Raw genomic sequence first — 17,617 nt, 5'->3', positions numbered from 1 at the left:
CCCCTCAAAAACGCACATGGGGAAGCAGTACAGTGTCAGAATAACGTTGAACCTTGGGTGTGCCGCGTTCAAAGCTCTGGAAGTCATTAGTCCCCTGCAACATTATGCCTCCCCACGCCTGGACCACAAAACCATTCATGTTGGCTATGTTTCTGTGTTTGGGTAGGTATGCCTATACCAGTTTCTTTGGCGCTTCAGTATATGTAATACAACATTACATACACTGAAGCGCCAAAGAAACTGGTATAGGCATGCCCAATCAAACACAGAAATATGTAAACAAGCAGAATACGGCCCTACGGTCGGCAACACCTACGTAAGACAATAAGTGTCTGGCGCAATTGTTAGATCGATTACTGCTGCTACAATGGCAGGTTATCAAGATTTAAGTGAGTTGGGAATATTTGCGTACAACCATTTCATGAAGTACGGTGACTATCAGGAATCTGGTAAAACATCAATCTTCGACATAGCTATGGCCAGCAAAAGATCCTGCAAGAACGGGACCAACGACGACTGAAGAGAATCGATCATCGTGACAGAAGCGAAATCCTTCCCCAAATTTCTGTAGATTTCATCGCTGGGCCATCAACAAGTGTCTGCGTGCTAAACATTCAACGAAACATCATCGATATGGTCTTTCGTAGTCGAAGGCCCACTCGTCTACGTTTGATGACTGCACGACATAAAGCGTTACGCCTCGCGTGGACCCGTCAACACCGACATTGGGCTGTTGATGACTGGAAACATGGTACCTGGTCTGCCGAATCTCGTTTCATATTATATCAAGCTGATGGACTTGTACGGGTATGGAGACAACCTCTTGAACCCATGGACCCTGCATGTCTGCAGGGGACTGTTCAAGCTGGTGGAGGCTCTGTAATGGTGTGGGCGAATGCGGTTGGAGTGATATGGGACCCTGGTAGTCTGATTACGACTCTGACAGATGACACGTACGCAAGCATACTGTCTGACCACCTGGATCCATTTATGTCTATTGTGCATTCCGACGGACTTGGGCAATTCGAGCAGGACAATGCGACACCCTACATGTCCTGAATTGCTACAGAGTGGCTCCAGGGACAAACACTCTTCTGAGTTTAAACACTTTTGCTGGCCACCAAACTCCCCAGACAGGAACATTATTGAGCATGTCTGGGTTCCTTGCAACGTGCTGTTCAGAAGAGATCTCCAACCCCTCCTACGCTTACCGATTTATGGAAAGCCCTGCAGGATTCATGGTGTCAGTTCTCTTCAGCATTAGTTCAGACATTAGTCGAGTCCCTGCTACGTCGTGTTGAGGCACTTCTGCGTGCTCTTTGGGGTCCTACACGATATTAGGCAGGTGTACCAGTTTCTTTGGCTCTTCAATGTAACTTCTTATGGCGGGAGGTGTGCACATGTTAAAGTGGATTACAGGAGATATTAAGAAGTTCTCCCAGACTCTTAAACATACGTTCCCTCAGAAAAGATCCACAGCAGGGCACAATCCATAGACTTTCAAAGCTATTACAGAATGATTTACAGGAGGTTACTGCTCGCTACAAAACTGCTTCAAATAATGAAATAATACATAATGATGAACAGAAAGCGTAGCAATGTCGAAGACTGTAAAACAAGGAAATAAGGGAAAACAACCTAAAAACAAAAATTTGTAGCTAAGGACAGGGACAGGTCGATTAATAGTTCACAGGAATTAACATGTCTTTCCGGTATTGCAGAAAAACTACTACGAAATCCTAGCATCATGTATAATGGTGTTGTTATCCACTGCAGAGCCAGTCATAAAAACAGTAAAACAATTAAAAACCGAAAAGTCAGCTGGCTTAGATGAAGTGTAAGACTGCATACTTTAAAAAACATATAGATGGCATACGAACCCCATTAACAAACACAACAAATGAGTTATTCAGCTGGAGTTAACCTTCTAGGGTATCTAAAACAACCAAGATTTCTTTCTGTTGCTGTCATTCTCAAAAATTATAGTCCTGTCTCTCTCTTGTTGTCTTTCTCAAAAGTTATAGAAACTGTTGTGAAAAAATGAACTAATATGAACTGTTCACCACACCGCAGTTTGTTTTCCAAAGTAGTACGAGGGCAACTCGATACAGGAGTTTACAAAACGGGAACTTCACGCACTAGGCATTGATAATTGGCTAACAGATGTATTTTTAGATCTTCCAAAGACATTAGACACTGGTGAACATAAAATTCTGCTGGCTAAGCTAGAACCATTAGCAAAAAGACGAGTAGTTAATATAGGTTTCTGATAAATATCTGAGAAACAGGTTACAAAAAACAGAAATAGGAGAAGTCTCAGATGAAGCTTAGCTTTTACAGAAACCTCTATCCACAAAGTTTCATACTAGTATCAGTATTGTTGTTGTTGATCTACATCAATGGCTTTTGAGGCAATGTCAGGAATGGGGAAATGATCCTTTCTGCGGATGACAGCAACGCTGTAATTTCAGTTGAGATACCAGAGCACCTATTAGAGAAAGCAAATGAAACCGTCGGGGCTGTTTACAGCTGGTTGTTAGGCTACCGCTGAACAAACGGCACGTGCGATCGATTAGGTCCAAGATTTCCCGCTACGCCCCAGGGGTCGATGTGCTAGCAATCACACGTTATATGACGTGCGCGGCCGCGAGTGCAAGCGATACGATTAGAAACTAGTATTTTCCACAGCAATAAGCTATCGATCTGTTTGAAAATTCGATAATTTCACGGATCACAGGAGAATGAGCATCAATCATACCACCCTCGAACACAGAGCAGACTCGTATTCTATTAGAAGTAACTCATATTACGCAACAATATGTAAACTTATTTCTATTGTTATTAGCTGTCTCAAATGAAATTAAAGAGTCGGATATTGTTTACTTGGAGCATGAAGAACTCAGATAGAAGTTAACAAGGGTCTGTTAAAACTCTATCCCTTTTCCTAACACCACATGACCCTGTTTTGATGTTGTAATACAGTTTTATTAATTGTTCATTTCAATAGATGATAGTCTGTTCTGATTTACATTTAATAATTAACAAGGAGCACTTGTAACCTTAGTCACTCTATAACAAACAAAAATTTCAACCTTAATACAACCGATGTATTCGTTATGAGATATTTCAGCAATTGTGTTGATATTTAAAAATTGTATATCGTTTATTTTTCATTCTCAGTGCACATTTTTTTAACAATATGACTAATCTCGATTACATGTGACCATCTTCAGATTTATGTAGTTCACGTATGTAACATGCAATTTCATTCAGAAACTACACATCAAAATATAGTGCTGTGTCTGCATGACACAACGGGTTGCTCACCCAACTATGTAGATGCAAAAATGTTCACTTTTGATCGACACTACTCGTATTGGAAAAATAAATGTGCAACTGAGACGGATAAATAAAAGATATATAAATTTCTAATAAGTTTCGTTTAGCACTAACTCTCTCCTCTGCTTTACAGTACTATCTTTCACTCTGATTAGTGTCACTCTGGAAAACTCCTCATGAAATTTATCAAAGTTTAAATCAATCTATCAAGTAGTAAGTATACTCTGCTTGTCATTCACGCGCGACTCCTAATCTTGAACTCTTGAGCCACTTAAATTCGAACACATTTCCGCTTTTTACTTCACTTAAATCTTCACTAATATTCAGTATCACTTTGTTCCTGTCCACATTCTGCCTACCTCCACTCGAATATCGATCCACTGGCTCATTCTACTCACAATCCACTATTAACACACACGCGCTCAAATCGCAAAACACGTGTTCTTAGCGTGACAATACTTATCGAATGTCCACCTTCCAAACAAATGGAGCTCGGTAGATATGGTACGCTTACAAACAAACACAGGCATTTTTGAAAAGGCAGTTAAGCACAGCTCTTAAAAAATACCTACTCTTTTATAGCCAGGGTGTTTCCGTAAGAGCGTGAAAAAATGTAACAGGGCATAGAGAATGCCCCATTGAAGATTTTGAGATAGGAAACCGGGGGACGGAGAAAATATGGAGATATGGAAGTAAACTTGTCCACAGCTTTGTCTAGCATTACTGTTTTCCAGCTAATTTACAACTAACATGCGTACAAGTTTACACATACTGTGCTGTTTATTTTCATGACATTCTTCGTTTCCTGCAAGGAAACAAGGATGACGAGCTTGGTTACTAGGAAGTCATGACGCAGGTTTTGTTTACTTGAGTTCCACCTGAGTTGTTAGAGAACGTACCTCTGGCTGTTTGTGGGAGGATGTGGATACAACATAACGGTGCACCGCCTCACTTCAGTGTGGATGTCCGAACCATCACAATGTTGGATTTCCTGATCATTCGATTGGAAGGGGAGGTCCTATTCCAGGGCCTGCGAGGTCACCTGACCAGACTCCCCTTGATTATTTCCTATGGGAATACCTAAAGTCACTTGTGTATGAGACTCCAGTGGATACGGAGATGGAATTACTTGCCAGAACTGTAGCTGCCTGTCATGTGATTCGAGACACACCAGGGATGTTTGTCAGGATGCGTTGTCCGCAGCTCGTGGTCTAGTGGCTAGGGTTGCTGCCTCTGGATCCCGGGGTCCCGGGCTCGATTCCCGGGCGGGTTGGGGATTTTCTCTGCCCGGGGACTGGGTGTTTGTGTTGTCCTCATCATTTCATCTGCATCATTCGTGACAGTAGCTCGATTGGTCTGTGTAAGAAATTGGACTGTGTAAAACTTGGGAATTCGTACGGGCGCTGATGACCGCGCCCTACAAACCATACACAATCATCAGGATGCGTCAGAATCTTATGGAGATGTTTGCATTGAGGTTGATGGCCGTCAGTTTCAACACATTTTTTAAAATACAGTACAAATGATACGTTCATTGTGTTAATTATGGTATTTGCAGTTAACCGTAAGTAATCTAAATAAAAAAGTACAAAGTAATGTGGTTGTATTCCTATTATCTCTTTAAGCTGGCTTCTCTGACCACAGGTTCCGTGCATCAAATTGTTCAGTGGAGCAACCTCTATGTCCTGTTAAATTTTGTCATGCTCTTACGGAAACAGTCTGTATAATACACTGACGGAAAAAATAGGAACAATAAAATATAATAATTGTAGACAGATGGAACTTCAGGAATGCATTAGTCTAGGTAATATATTTAAGTAATTAAAATTGCGAGACGTAATCGCGAGATATGCCACTGCAAATTGCCAATGCTGGTATATTAGCAACCGGTGTAAGCGTCAGACTGTAGAATGCAAGCATGCAAACGTGCATGCACTGTGTTGTATAGGAGCCGGACGTCAGTTTGTTGCATGGAGCTCCACGCCTGTTGGGCTCTGTCTGTCAATAAAGGGACAGTTAATGCTGTTTGTAGATGACTCTAGAGGTATCGTCCAATGTTGTCACATATGGGCTCGACTGGAGACAAATCTGATGATCAAGCAGACCAAGGCAACAACAGCGGTATATGGGCGATCGTTATCCTGTTGGAAAACACACCTAACGCTGTTCATGAATGGCGTCATAACAGATGGACGTGAAAATTTGCAGGCAGTGTACGTGGAATAGTCAAGAGAGCGCTCCTGCTGTCATACGAAATCATATCCCAAACCATAACTCGAGGTGTAGGTCAAGTGTGTCTAGCCCGCAGACAGGTTCGCTTTAGGCCCTCAACATACAGCCGTCACTGGTACCGAGGCAGAACCAGTTTTCATCAGAAAACACAACAGATCTCCACCCTGCCTTCCAGTGAGCTCTCGTTTATGGCCATGCTTTGGGGTCGGTGTAATGCACACTACAGGGCGACTGTCTCGGAACTATCCTCAAAGTAACCGGTTTGTAACAGTTCGTTATGTCACTGTGGTGCCGGCTGCTGCTCAAATTGCTGCTGCAGACGCAGTGCGATGCGGCAGAGCCAACACTATGGTCCGTGGCCGTCTAGAGCCGGTCTTCTTGCGGTCGTACATTCTCGTGATCATCGCTGCCAGTAGGCGTGTACATAGTCTACATTCCTGTCACGTCTTTCTGTTATAGCACAGAAGGAACATCCAGCTTATCGTAGCCCTGTTACACGAAATCTTTCAAGGTCATTGAGGTGCTGATAATGGCGTCTTCGTCACCACGTCCAATCTCAAACGTAACTAACGCTCACGACCGTTAGAGCGCGTATTTAAAACAAATCTGATCTGCATCCTCATAGCGGCACTACTAGCGCCACTCTTATGCGACCGGTGCGAAATTTGAATAATCATCTTTCAGATGTAGAAACACGCCTACCAACGTTAGTTTACATAGCACAACTCCTTCTCAGTAAAGCGATTTTTTTTTCTGTCAGCATATATAGCTCTCTGGCTCGGCCCATAGACGGGTCAATAGGGACCGACCTACCGCCGTGTCATCCTCAGTCAGTGGTGTCATCTTGACGCGGTACGGACGGGGGTGAGAAGAGCACACCACTCTCTCTGCCGTTGTCGACCTTGCAGACCTGGATGCCGCTATTGCTCAATAAAGCAGTTCCTTAATCGGTATCATGAGCTAAATGGACACCTTCTCAGTCCTTCAACATTCGCTGGAAGTACCGGGAATTGAACCCGCACCCTCCAGACGGCAAGCAGCAGCGCTGAGCTGAGCACTTAGCTACGGAGGCGGACCAATATGTAATATATAGTACAGTATTACTAAAACAGTACAAAGTAGGGGTTGGTAAAAATTAAAGTACAAGGTATCGCTCCTATTAGACAATATGATTTCAGAGTATCTTGCACTTCACTGGAAAACTGTGAGTCCAAAGTCTGCCACGGCAAATTTTAATTTCCCTTCATCTTCTTGAGCTCAACATTGCTTTCATTAAGAAGGGATGCCGACTCAGTTTTTCAGACAGACAATTGGAATGCACAAAGATTGCAATGTAAAGTCAGGGGTACCACATAGTCCTGACATCAGCAGAAAGGTTGTGTGTCATCGTTTTTAGTGAGTAGCATATATTTAGTGACTCGAAATGAGATGTGACTAAGCAGTTTATAATTAGTTTAGAAATAAATTACACTTGTAGTAATTGTAAGCCTTTATGTTGCTGAACTTAAATTATGTCTTATTGATGAATTATGCTGATATTTCCAGTATCATTGTGAAATGGTCTGCGTTCAACAAACAAGTAACTATAGGACAAATGCGTCATCTGTGCGAGCGTAGCTTTACGTGGTCGTCATCATCTTCGATAAAACTTCACAGGATATATGACCGCGCTGTGATGCTGTTTTATAAGCCAAAGTTTCAGAAAACCTGTTGCAAGCAGCGTTCATCGATAGCCTTTTTTAGGCCATCTACATCTACATCATACACTGAAAACCATCGGGAAGTGCATGGCAAAGGGTACGTTTAATTGTACCAGTTATTAGGGTTTCTTCCCGTTCCATTCACGTATGGAGCGTGGGAAGAATGATTGTTTCAATGTCTCTGTGTCTGCTGTAGTTATTCTAATCTTCTCCTCATGATCCCTGTGTGAGTGATACATATGGGTTACGAATTCCTTTCCTGTGCTAACCTCTTCATCTCAGAGTAGCACTTGCAACTTACGTCCTTAATTATTTGCTTGACGTATTCCAATCTCTGCCTACCTCTACAGTTTTTGCCCTCTACAGTTCCATCTAGTACCATGGAAGTCATTCCCTCATGTCTTAGCAGATGTCCTATCATCCTGTCCCTTCTCCTTATCAGTGTTAGCCACATATTCCTTTCCTCTCCGATTCTGCGTAGAACCTCCTCATTCCTTACCTTATCAGTCCACCTTATTTTCAACATTCGTCTATAGCACCACATCTCAAATGCTTCGATTCTCCTCCGTTCCGGTTTTCCCACAGTCCATGTTTCACTACCATACAATGCTGTACTCCAGACGTACATCCTCAGGAATTTCTTCCTCAAATTAAAGCCGGTATTTGATATTAGTAGACTTCCCTTGGCCAGAAATGCCTTTTTTGCCATAGCGAGTCTGCTTGCCTTGCTCCGTCCGTCATTGGTTATTTTACTGCCTAGGTAGCGGAATTCCTTAACTTCATTGACTTCGTGACCATTAATCCTGATGTTAGGTTTCTCGCTGTTCTCATTTCTACTACTTCTCATTACCTTCGTCTTTCTCCGATTTACTCTCAAACCATACTGTGTACTCATTAGACTGTTCATTCCGTTCAGCAGATCATTTAATTCTTCTTCACTTTCACTCAGGATAGCAATGTCATCAGCGAATCGTATCATTGATATCCTTTCACCTTGTATTTTAATTCCACTCCTGAACCTTTCTTTTATTTCCATCATTGCTTCCTCGATGTACAGATTGAAGAGTAGGGGCGAAAGGCTACAGCCTTGTCTTACACCCTTCTTAATACGAGCACTTCGTTCTTGATTGTCCACTCTTATTATTCCCTCTTGGTTGTTGTACGTATTGTATATGGCCCGTCTCTCCCAATAGCTTACCCCTACTTTTTTCAGAATCAGCTTGCACCATTTTACATTGTCGAACGCTTTTTCCAGGTCGACAAATCCTATGAAAATGTCTTGATTTTTCTTTAGCCTTGCTTCCATTATTAGCCGTAACGTCAGAATTGCCCCTCTCGTCCCATTACTTTTCCTAAAGCCAAACTGATCGTCACCTAGCGCATTCTCAATTTTCTTTTCCATTCTTCTGTATATTATTCTTGTAAGCAGCTTCGATGCATGAGCTGTTAAGCTGATTGTGCGATAATTCTCGCACTTTGTCAGCTCTTGCCGTCTTCGGAATTGTGTGGATGATGCTTTTCCGAAAGTCAGATGGTATATCGCCAGACTCATATATTCTACACACCAACGTGAATAGTCGTTTTGTTGCCACTTCCCCCAATGATTTTAGAAATTCTGATGGAATGTTACCTATCCCTTCTGCCTTATTTGACCGTAAGTCCTCCAAAGCTCTTTTAAATTCCGATTCTAATACTGGATCCCCTATCTCTTCTAAATCGACTCCTGTTTCTTCTTCTATCACATCAGACAAATCTTCACCCTCATAGAGACTTTCAATGTATTCTTTCCACCTATCTGCTCTCTCCTCTGCATTTAACAGTGGAATTCCCGTTGCCCTCTTAATGTTACCACCGTTGCTTTTAATGTCACCAAAGGATGTTTTGACTTTCCTGTATGCTGAGTCTGTCCTTCCGACAGTCATATCTTTTTCGATGTCTTCACATTTTTCCTGCAGCCATTTCGTCTTAGCTTCCCAGCACTTCCTATTTATTTCATTCCTCAGCGACTTGTATTTCTGAATTCCTGATTTTCCCGGAACATGTTTGTACTTCCTCCTTTCATCAATCAACTGAAGTATTTCTTCTGTTACCCATGGTTTCAACTTCTGTGATGGCCCTTTTTAGAGATGTCCATTCCTCTTGAACTGTACTGCCTACTGCGCTATTCCTTATTGCTGTATCTATAGAGTTAGAGAACTTCAAACGTATCTCGTCATTCCTTAGTACTTCCGTATCCCACTTCTTTGCGTATTGATTCTTCCTGACTAATGTCTTGAACTTCAGCCTACTCTTCATCACTACTATATTGTGATCTGAGTCTATATCTGCCCCTGGGTACGCCTTACAACCCAGTATCTGATTTCGGAATCTCTGTCTGACCATGATGTAATCTAATTGAAATCATCCCGCATCTCCCGGCCGTTTCCAAGTATACCTCCTCCTCTTGTGATTCTTGAACAGGGTATTCGCTATTACTAACTGAAACTTGTTACAGAACTCAATTAGTCTTTCTCCTCTTTCATTCCTTGTCCCAAGCCCATATTCTCCTGTAACCTTTTCTTCTACTCCTTCCCCTACAACTGCATTCCAGTCGCCCATGACTATTAGATTTTCGTCCCCCTTTACATACTGCATTACCCTTTCAATATCCTCATACAGTTTCTCTATCTGTTCATCTTCAGCTTGCGACGTCGGCATGTATACCTGAACTATCGTTGTCGGTGTTGGTCTGCTGTCGATTCTTATTAGAACAAACCGGTCACTGAACTGTTCACAGTAACACACCCTCTGCCCTACCTTCCTATTCATAATGAATCCTACGCCTGTTATACCATTTTCTGCTGCTGTTGATATTACCCGATACTCATCTGACCAGAAATCCTTGTCTTCCTTCCACTTCACTTCACTGACCCCTACTATATCTAGATTGAGCCTTTGCATTTCCCTTTTCAGATTTTCTAGTTTCTCTACCACGTTCAAGCTTCTGACATTCCACGCCCCGACTCGTAGAACGTTATCCTTTCGTTGATTATTCAATCTTTTTCTCATGGTAAGCTCCCCCTTGGCCGTCCCCTCCCGGAGATCCGAATGGGGGACTATTCCGGAATCTTTTGCCAATGGAGAGATCATCATGACACTTCTTCAATTACGGGCCACATGTCCTGTGGATACACGTTACGTGACTTTAATGCAGTGGTTTCCATTGTCTTCTGCATCCTCATGTCGTTGATCATTGCTGATTCTTCCGCCTTTAGGGGCAATTTCCCACCCCTAGGACAAGAGAGTGCCCTGAACCTCTATCCGCTCCTCCGCCCTCTTTGGCAAGGCCGTTGGCAGAATGAGGCTGACTTCTTATGCCGGAAGTCTTCGGCCGCCAATGCTGATTATTTATCAAAATTTAGGCAGTGGCGGGGATCGAACCCGGGACCGAAGACGTTTTGATTATGAATCTCTCCTTTTTGTCTGCATACGTATACCTTTAGTCCTATTTGGCACGGCTTCCACACATTTTAGCATTATTCTACGACGTGTCGGGCGAGAGATTTGTAAGAATCTCCTTTGTACACTGATTGCACTTACCCAGTATTCTACCAGAAAACCGAAGTCTACCGTCTGCTTTACTCACAACTGAACCTATATTATCATTCCATTTCATATCCCTACAAAGTTTTCTGTGTGTGTGTGTGTGTGTGTGTGTGTGTGTGTGTGTGTCAATTCCTAAGTGACCACACTGCTGAGGTCATAACTCCCTAGATTTACACACTACTTAAATTAACTTATGCTAAAAACAACACACACACACATGCCCGAGGGAGAACTCGAACCTCCGGCGGAAGAGGCCGCGCAGTCCGTGACATGGCGCCTCAAACCACGCGGCCAGTCAGAGGTATTTGTATGAGTTGGCCGATTCCAAGTGCGAATCATTGATATTATAGTCACAGGATACTATGTTTTGTCGTTTTATGAAGCGCACAAGTTTACATTTCTGAACATTTAAAGCAATTTGCCAATCTTTACACTATTTTGAAATCTTATGAAGATCTGACTGGATATTTATGCAGTTTCTCTCAGATAGTACTTCATTATAGATATCTTCATCATCTACAACAGTCTGAGGTTACTATTAATATTGTCCATGAAGTCCTAATACACAACCTGAACAGCAAGGGTCCCAACACCTCTCTGGGGTACACCCGAATTTACTTCTACATCAGACGATGACTCTTCACCCAAGAGAACTTGCTGCGTCTTCCCTTTCGAAAAGTCCTTAAGCCAATCACCAATTTCGCATGATAAACCATATGATCTGACTTTTACCGATAAGAGTAGGTGTGATACTGAGTCAAATGCTTTTCGAAATAAAGAAATACTGCATCTACCTTACTGCCTTGACGAAAAGCTTTCAGTATGTCATGTGGGAAAAGTGTGAGTTTGTTTCACATTATCGAAGTTTCCGGAATCTCTGCTGATTGGCATGGAGAAGTTCATTCTGTTCAAGATACCACATTATGATTGAGCTTAAAATGTGTTCTAAGATTCTATAACAAATCGATGGCAAAATATATTGGACGGTAGTTTGTGGTTCGGTTCTACTACCCTTCTCGTAGACGGGTGTTACCCGTGCTTTCTTCTAACTACTGGGCACTGTTTCTTGTTCAAGGGATCTACGATAGTTTACGGTTAGTAGAGGGACTAATTCAGCCGCAAATTCAATATATAATGTGATAGGGATTTCATCGGACCCGGATCTTTGTTCAGTTTTAACGATTTCAGCTGTTTCTCAAAGCCACTGACACTAATACTGATTTTAATCATCTTTTCAGTTGTACAAGGATTAAATTTGGGCAATTCTCTTGGGTTTTCCTTCGTAAAAGAACATTTTAAAACAGAGTTAAGTATTTCATCTTTTGCTTTGCTACCCTCAGTTTCAGTTCCTGTCTCATTCGTTAGAGACTGGACACTAACTTTAGAGGCACTAGCATCATTTACATACGACCAGAATTTCTTTGGCTTTTTGAAATATTATTTGAGAATATACTGCTAAGACAATCACTGAAGGCCTCACGCATTGCTCTCTTGACAGCCAAATATTTTTCATTCAGCATCTATCTACCAATAGTCCTACTCTATGTTCTACACCTGATATGCAGTAGTCTCTGTTTCTATAGAAGCTTCTTCGCAGTGATTGTATGCCATAGAGGTTCCCTCTCATTATGACCTGTTCTACTGGGCACATGTGTATCCAGTACGTGGTCAACTATTCCTTTAAACTTGAGCCATAGTTCTTCTACATGCTCAGGCTCCTCATTGAGATATGACACTACTGATTTTTATCTAGTTTACTGAACATATATACCTTTCTGCTTGTTTTAGTTGCCCTTTGGTAATCATTTTTGCCATAACCGCTTCCTGATCAGTGATATCCGTTGCGAGGTGGGTATCTTTAAAGACGTTGGGTCTGTTTGTTGCCTTTAGATCCAATATACTTCCATTACGTTCAAGATAGTTTTCAGAGAAGACATTTGGTAATGTTTCATAAGATGTCTTATCACTCCCACCACTAAAAAAACTATTATTTTCGCAGTTGATAATTGGATGATTAAAGTCTCCATCGATGACTACAATATGATTTCAAATGGTTCAAATGGCTCTGAGCACTATGGGACTCAACTGCTGAGGTCATTAGTCCCCTAGAACTTAGAACTAGTTAAACCTAACTAACCTAAGGACATTACAAACATCCATGCCCGAGGCAGGATTCGAACCTGCGACCGTAGCGGTCTTGCGGTTCCAGACTGCAGCGCCTTTAACCGCACGGCCACTTCGGCCGGCTACAATATGATTGGGGAACTTGCGTACAAGGAAACTGAGGTTTTCTCTAAAGTTTTCGGTTACATCAGGAGATGAGTATTGTGGGCGACAGAAGGAATCAGTTACCATTTTATGCCCAGCCCGTATACTGCCCAAACAATCCCACCTGTAGCTCCAATTTCTATTACGATGCATTTGAGTTTCTTGTCTACTGCGACAAATACATCACCTCCGTTTCCCATTAGCCTGTTCTTTCGATATACACTTATCACTGCTATCAATTTCAGATTTCAACCAGCTTTCAGCACCTAGTATAATGTGTGTTTCGCTGCTTTTCAGGAGCGCTTCGAACTCTGTCACTTTGTAGCAAATGTTTCTGCAGTCAACCACTAGAATTTTAATACTCTCATCTGTGGGAGACAGTTTTTTCGATCTTACACTGATACTTCAGGGTTTTGTACAGCTATCTTTATCTGGACTGGATGGAGAGTCGGCTAACATAAAAAACCCTTATGTATACCCCAAATACAGTCAGCTACCTGTATAGCAGCCTCTGAACTTATCACTGAACTTCCGAAGTCACTGGTTGAGTCCTTCCACTCGACTCAGAACCAAGAGGCCACGATCAGTCCCTTGAAACTTCGTGCGCAAGAATGGTCCTTTCAGCCTTCTCTGCCAGCCGCTGGAATCATCCAAGTATGACTTCGGAGCCCAGACGACAGGTATCATTTGTTCAGCGTGCGCCACACCCTGCAGTTGCTTGGACTCTGTCCCCTCAATGGCTGCCAGAATAGCCCCGTCACCACGTTGAATGAGGCCCCCAGGTATGCGTACTGAGTGCCCCTGGTGTCCTTTCCCGTTCCTTGCCGCCATTTTCCTAAGAGCTTCCTTCATTAACCGATCGTCTGAACTGCCGATGATTAATAGACCTCTACCATTTTTCGTTTGCCTCCTCTTGACACCAGACAAAATAGGTTTCCACAAAACAGGTGAAGTGCATCCCATTGGCTCAGTTTCGGTTTCAGTGAAAGACACCACCTCAAACTTGTTTGTTAGGGGGTTCGTTATAACACCCTCAGTCCTCCCTAGTCCCTGTACACACTGTACAGGATGTCTAGATCTACACTTCACAGCTACTCGCAGTCAAGTGGACGAGAGGAGACAGGATTCAAAGGAGTACTTGAAAGGAGTACTGTACCACAGGACTCTCAGGAGCTCTTCCAACACAACAATCTGCAGCAGCTTCCAGTCGGTTGACAGCAGTCCGGGCGATTTCCAAGTGCTTACGAACGTCAACCAACTCATCCCGTGTTCGAGAACAGAATTCACAGTGGGGCTGAAATTTGGCTGGTGTAATGTATTACAAGACAGTGAACAAATAAATTTTAACTGAGCCTGCCGATCATCTTTTATATCGGTTGAGCTAAAAGAATTACTAATTCCCTATAAGAATCGAAACAAATACACAAAACGAGATTTCTATTAAGCCAACAAAAAAACCTGAGGTAAAACTAGATGCAACAGAATGTATTAGTAAGAGTATCTGTTACACTAACTAAATCATAAACGCCAATTTACTACAAATTAGATTACGTACAGGACAACGGTAATTTCCGAAAATTCTCAAAAATACATGTTTATTTGCGTTGATGTATAATGAAATTCTGAGTGACCTATTCTTTGGCAGTAACTGTGAATCACAAATGCTAATGTGCTAGGAAATAAATTATCCAAAAACACTCGTACCGAGTTTTGTAAACGTCCGAAAATTCTCAAAAATGGCCTATTTTTCACGTAATTGTATAGGGAAATTAGAGAAAGATTGCTTTGAACTAGAAGAGTCATACTGTTCGCAAAAATTTTAAAAGGCCACAAATAATTTGAAGCCTACAATTGACGATAATAGTAGGAGTTTATCGCAGCACTCACGAATGTTCGAAACTTCACAATATATCTCAACACAAATGGGTATTGATACGATCAGTGAAAGATTATGCAGAAGCGAACAGTAAAATAAGCGGATCTGGAACTTCAAATCGGCACACGAATCTTGCACACACGGTCTCGCACAGAGGAAAATTCCAAAGTCGGCTTTCACAGGTAAATAAACATGCAAATTGCACGAATTTTTACCTAGCCGTTTCTGAGCCAACTACACTGGCGTGCCGAAGAAGGACACTACAGCACGATCTTCTTGTTGATGTGGTGTTCAGTTCGAAGACTGGTTTGACGCAGCTTCCCAAGCTACTCTACTCTGTGTACATCTCTTCATCTTAGCATAATTACAACAGCTACATTCGTTTTAAACTGAGAACTCTACTCAAGGTTTAGTCTCCCTCTAAAATATTTACACCACGTTTCTATCCGTTATGAACTGACTAATCATTGACACTTCAGGGTCTTTCGCATCAAATTATCTCTTCTTTTAGTCAAGTTGTGCCGCAGATTTCTTATTTTCCCCAATTAGATTTTAATAGCCCCTAATTAGTTATTCGGTCTATTCATGTAACTTTCGGTATTCGTCTGTATCACATCTCAAATTCATGTATTCTCTGCTTGTCTGAACTGTTTATCGTTCATACTTCACTCCCGTACAAGGCTAAACCACAGACAAACAGCTTTAGAAAAGACTTCTTAACATTTAAATTTATATTCAGTGGTAACAAATTTCAGTTTTTCAGAAACGCTTTTGTTTCTATTACCAGTCTGGGTTTTATATCCAATCTCTTCGGCCGTCATGAGTTATTTTGTTGTCCAAACAGAAAAACTCATTGACTAATTTTAAAGTCCCATTTCTTAAAATAATTCTATCAACATCACCTGATTTAATTCAACTACAGTCAATTATTCTTGTCAATTCCGTTCAGCTGCTCTTGCAAGTCATTTGACTGAATCACTATGTCAGCGACAGATCTCGAAGATTTTATGTCTTCTCCCTGAACTTTAAATCCTTTGCCAAATTTCTCTTTGGTTTTCTTTAGATATTATACAGCGTAAATTCATCCTGTTACTAGAGTCAGTTTTTCAGGACCATCTTTGAACTCAAAGTCTTGGGAAAATTCTTCGAACAAGCAGCAATTAAATCAGAAATGCCGTAGGCCTCACAAAGGATTCTGTCCTCAAGCTGCGCACATCTGGAGTCTATGAGGTCACCTGCGAGTGCTGAGTAATAGGCGCTGGTGAGACGGGGCATCCTAAAGCGCCCCTAATGACACACGCCAGGCGGAACTGAAAGACATCTACAGCTCAGTTAAAACAGCAAGGCAGAGGATCTTGCCGAAAGGGAGAGACCTGGACAGCTCCGTGGAGCTCACCCACTAATGAGGCGGCTATTTACCTGCAAGAGAAAGATGCGAGAGGAACCCCAGCGCCTTGCTTCCAGGAGTGCTAATCCCTCAAGATATGCAGCAGAACTTCTCTGAAGTTTGGAAGAGGGCGTAGATATTCTGGCGGAAGCAAATATGTGGTGAGAGGGGGGGAGAGGAGGGGGAGGAGGGAGAGGGACATGACTCAGTGGATTGAGCGTTTCTCCTCGAAAGGCAAAGGCTCAAATTTCGATGAATTTTCATAACATTTACATGGGAATACGACCAGAGTAGCGTCATCACACAAGTGCACATTTCTCATTCCTTCAATTTTGGCGAAGGTAATTACTTCCAGCCAAGTCCTTTTCTGTCAGTATCATTTCAGAACTGTCATATTAGGATTACACGGTAAATTTCATAGCCATTAGAAACACAATGAATCTAATACGGGAGTGAATGTGAAATAAAAAATCTGCACACGGAAATACACGAAAATTGTTTTGAATACCTGATTATTGTTAAAAAAAATCGCACAAAATATGAGATACTTCCGCTTTCAAAAATAAAAACAACATAGCTAAGGACTCTGAGTACGCCACTGATCACATCACTGATTACCTCGTAGCACAGAAAAAAATAATTGAAATTTTTAGAGCTGTCATCTATGTAGTTTTCAGCATTTTAAGTAGCCGTTTGTAATATGTCCTACCATTCCTGATCAGTTCTTCTTACAATTTCGTTGCAATTAAAGTGAGCCACATTGCTCCATCCTTTCTGGAGAATGAGTTCGCTGTACTACTGCTCACTGCAGTCTCTCATCACCGTGGATGGTTCAGAATACAACTCTTTGCTCTTGTGTGCTTTCCCAAACCATTGATTCTCTGTAGGGTGCTGAACTGTTCTTACAATATATATACACTCCTGGAAATTGAAATAAGAACACCGTGAATTCATTGTCCCAGGAAGGGGAAACTTTATTGACACATTCCTGGGGTCAGATACATCACATGATCACACTGACAGAACCACAGGCACATAGACACAGGCAACAGAGCATGCACAATGTCGGCACTAGTACAGTGTATATCCACCTTTCGCAGCAATGCAGGCTGCTATTCTCCCATGGAGACGATCGTAGAGATGCTGGATGTAGTCCTGTGGAACGGCTTGCCATGCCATTTCCACCTGGCGCCTCAGTTGGACCAGCGTTCGTGCTGGACGTGCAGAGCG

This window comes from Schistocerca piceifrons, chromosome 4, assembly GCF_021461385.2.
Source record: "Schistocerca piceifrons isolate TAMUIC-IGC-003096 chromosome 4, iqSchPice1.1, whole genome shotgun sequence".
Taxonomy (NCBI): domain Eukaryota; kingdom Metazoa; phylum Arthropoda; class Insecta; order Orthoptera; family Acrididae; genus Schistocerca; species Schistocerca piceifrons.
Note: the sequence above shows the minus strand (reverse complement) of the source record.